Below are 4714 nucleotides of genomic sequence, written 5' to 3'. Positions count from 1 at the left end.
TAATGACTGCTTTTCAAATTTTCTAATTTCTCAACAGTGACCTACTAAAATACTTAACTTTTTTTCATCACCTATTAACTACAGAATGTTCAAAGTACATGAAGATTGGCTAGGCTAAAAAGAACATATTCAGATTAGCAAAAGGTACAGAGACAGTGTGCTAAACTTGGAATCAGGATGGATCTGTGAAACTTCTGTCTCAAATATTTATCTATTTGATCCTGGGAGAGTGATTTAACCTTTCTGAGCATCAGGGTCTCTATCTGTAAAATGGAGACAATAGTAACACCTACTTTGCACTGTCATTGTTAGGGTCAAATAAAATCATGTATTGGAAGCATCATGAATATCTTATAAATTTGAGCTATAATTATTGAGCTATAATCTTCCTGATTCACAATCAACAATCCAGCCAATAATATTTATTATGTGCTTTATTGTTATTTAGTCCTGTTCAATTCTTTGTGATACCATATGGGTTTAAGATGTTTTTTTTTTTTTGATGGGGGATAAGAAAGGGGGGAGATGTTTGGTTTTTGCAAAGATACTGGAGTAGTTTGCCATTTCCTTCTCCTGTGGATTAAGGCAAACAGGTTAAGTGACTTAGCCATGGTCACATAGCTAGTATCTGAGGACATATTTGAATTCAGATTTTTCTTGACTCCAGACCCAGGACTCTATTCACTGAGCCAGCTATTTGCCTTTTTTTTGTGCTTATAATGTTTGTTGTTGTTCAATTATTTTTTAGTCATGTCCAACTCTTTGTGACCTCATTTGGAGTTGTCTTGGCAAAGATCCTGGAAGTTTGCCATATTCTTATCCAGCTCACTTTACAGATAAGGAAACTAAGGTAAACAGGGTGAAGTGATTTTGCCCAGAGTCACACAACTAGTAAGCATTTGAGGCCAGATTTGAAATAAGGAACATGAGTCTTCCTGACTTCTGGCTTGCATTCTATCCACTGTGCTATCTCTATGCTAAATGCTAGAAATTTTTTTAAACAGTGGGCCAAAAAACTCCAGTACCTGCCTTCAAAGAGAATACATTCTAATGAGATGGATAACAATTTGAAAAAATAGGCACATACAATATGCATGCAGAGTAGATAAAAGTTAACTGAAATGAAGGTTAATGAAAAGGAGAATAGCATCTAAGGCAGAATTTCAGCATAACCTTAAGGAAAAATACAGATTCTAAGGAGAAAGGACATTGTATGCATGAAGGACAGTTTGTATGAAAACACAGAGACAGAACAGTGCCAATTTCAAGAAATAGCTGGGTTCTATAGTATGTAAAGAGGAAAGTTGAATTAAACTAAAAAGGCAGGAAGGAGAGCAGGTTGTAAAGAGTTTTAAATACCAAAGAATTTCACATTTGATCCTGTAAGTGACAGGGAAGCAATGGAGTTTATTGATAAGAGAAGTGAAATCGCGAGGAAAATCACGTTGGCAACTTTGTAAAGGACAGATAGAAGTAAGGAGATAGGGCAAGGAGGAATGTTCTCTTAGGAAGAGAAAGCTCTGACTGAGATATTACAAAGACGTACAGGAATGAATTGTCATATTCAGACTGGGTGGTTCCAAATCTTTAGATATTTCTTTAGTGGATCTGCAATCTCATTTAAATATGGGTGATATCATCCCAGTAGGCAACACATCCACAGTTGTCTATTTGATGCTTCTGTTGTCATTCCATAAATCTTATATAGGAGCATTGGAGGTACTCCCATCATAATGTGACCCTCTCTTAGGTTTGCTGACATTTCAAGAATATTACTAGCACACAAAGTTGCCAAATGGTTATTCCTCATATTTACGATATGACCAACTACCTCCTCCCTTTCCCCGCCATGTTCTTTTTCTCTTTTCTGCTCAGACATGTCTGAGAAAATCCTTTACATACAATTCTTCTCTATCATGTTTTGCAGTCTGCTGACACATGCCCTGTGCCTCTCTGTTGACCTTTGGATGACATTCAATTTTAATTCTTCAGATGCTATGTCATAGCAATAGAGCATATCTAAAATAATTTTTGTTTGTTTTCATCCTAGCCTACAATTTTATTGGAACTAGTGATATGGAAGCTACCTGTGGAAGCTATCAATATTACCAGTATTGATCAGAAACTAGGACACTGAAGTTAATCAGTACAAATCCTCAAATCTAGAGCATCTAGAGAACTTTATGGGCAACTAGGTGGCACAGCAGATAGATTACCAGGCCTTAAATTAGAAGACCTGAGTTCAAATTTGACCTCAGAAACTTATTAGCTGTGTGACTCAGGGCAAGTCACTCACCTCTGTTTTACTCAGTTTTCTCATTTATAAAATAAGTTGGAGAAGGAAACAACAGCAAATCCCTCCAATATCTGCCAAGAAAACCCCAAATAAGGTCATAAAGAGTTGGATATGGCTAAAACAGCTGAATAACAACTAAATCCTTTATACCTTTCAGTCAGTTGTGATTCTAAAGACATCATCTGTTGAAAAAGCACCATTCAGCTTTACAGAAAAGATCTAAGAAAACTGGGTCTGTTTATTTAGAAATATACATATTGAAGTTCCTCCATTTATAAGTTTGGCAGCATTACTACTAAAAGCTATACTTTATCCCTGTGGTTTTGGAAACAAAACTTAATAATTTAAAATAATGAGGTCAATTTTCTCTTTGGAGACAAGAATTAGGCTACAGAGTGAATAATGAATCCTTTCGTCTTCTTCATCTGTCTTCATTTTTTTCACCCTTGATTCATTCTACTATAATCTTAAAAGGCCCTCTGCTTGCCTATACTAATGCCCAGAGGCATAGTGTAGGACAAAGTTACTTACTTCAGAGATTCAGATGTACTATTCTCTCTTTCCATTAATGCCCATTTGAAATTGTACTTTCCAAATGACCTTAAATAAATCTTTCCAAGCACTAAGGGGCCAACGCTATGGTGGATGGCTTGGCCAAGATCTTTAATTTTCCTTTCAGCCCTACAATGGAAAGAGCATGTTTTTCTAAAGTCATAGGAATTAAATTCAGACCTGACACCTCTGATGTTTACCTTGTCACTTTGGGCAAATCATTTAATATAGTTGGGCCTCAGTTTCCCTAACTGTAAAATGAGGGAGTAAATCCTCTAATCAATTCTGATTAACTGAAGATTCCTCTAAAGTCCCATCCAGCCCCAGATTGACTATCTTAGAATTCTAAATGGTTCTTCATTTAGTGCAGATGCTTTGGAGATTCTACAGGGAAGACAAGATAGCAGGTAGATTCTACTTCCTACATTACTTTAATCCTCAATAGCTAATTTTCCCTCACTTAATATGTTTGAGTATATTGTGGCAATATAAATATAATATGTATATTATGTATGTATATATATATATATATGTGTGTGTGTATGTATATAATATATTATTTGTGTATATATGTGCATCATAAATATACACATGTATATATATATATGTATTATTTATATTACATAGAATGTGTGTATTATAGATAAGTCTACCTATCAATAGGCAACCAAAAGAACTATAATTAGAGTCAGGAGGACTTAAATTAGAATCTGACCTCAGACACTTCACCTCTTGCTTGTCTGCGTCAGTTTCCTCATCTATAAAGTCAGGCTAATAATAGCATCTATCTCTCAGTATTGTTGTGAGGAATAAATGAGGTCATAAATATGTATGTGAAGTGCATATATATAATTGTTATTCTTTTTTTTTTGAAGCAGATCAATGACATCTTGACTTGCTGATGAATTGAATTTAAGTGAGACAGAGTTGCAAAAAGTCATGAGCCTCAATCTCTCTTCCAGAATCATTGCAGTCCAGTGGAAAGACAAAGTCAAGATGACAGGCAATGGCCCACAAGCTCTAAGCCCTTCTTCAGCTGCCTTCATGGCCATTGAAACAAATTGTCCTCATTCACCCATTTCACTGCTTGGAGTAAACAGGATCCCAATTTACTAATGAGTTTCAGGCCCATAGTTAAATCCCAAGCTGGTTTAGCCTGTCCACTATGACAGTTTATCAGGATGTAGCAAATGCACACACTACAGCTTCTTGGAGCCACAGGTGAGTTGTGTCACCAAAGATGGATGAGCAGCCCTCACCGCAAAAATGTTAGTCTTTATTTGTAATTATATGTAAAATGCTTTACAGATCCTAAAGCTCTCTATAAAAGTAGCTGTTATTATTCATATTATTATTTTATGTATATGTATTTATATGCTTATCCAATCTGTCATCTCCTTAGTATTGCTATATCCTTCATTAGAACAGACTAAATTTTTACAAATCTTCTCATCCCACTTGATTCCATAAATTTTCCATAGAGGTCCAATCCATTATGCCAGAGATTTTCCTCTAATTCTTTTAATATTTTAGAAGCTAGTTCCTTTAGGAGTATGTCAATTAGCTGGCAAAGATTGGATAAGGACCATAAATGATGAATGTCAATGGTTAAACTAATATTTTCAGATAGTCTAACAACTGATAAATACTACAATTCAACAGCCTGGAAAAATGGAAGAGTTCTGAATTTGGTTTTAAAGCTAGGGGTTCTGATTCTGTCTCTTTTACTATCGTCTTGGGAAAATCACTTAATCTCTCTAGGTCTCAGTTCCTTATCAATAAAAATGAGAGAATTGGACTAGACAGACACCAAAGTACATTCACACTGTGGTATGTTGTCTCTTAGTCTGCCAATATCACTGGGGA

This window comes from Sminthopsis crassicaudata, chromosome 2 (assembly GCF_048593235.1).
Source record: "Sminthopsis crassicaudata isolate SCR6 chromosome 2, ASM4859323v1, whole genome shotgun sequence".
Classification (NCBI taxonomy): Eukaryota; Metazoa; Chordata; class Mammalia; order Dasyuromorphia; family Dasyuridae; genus Sminthopsis; species Sminthopsis crassicaudata.
Note: the sequence above shows the minus strand (reverse complement) of the source record.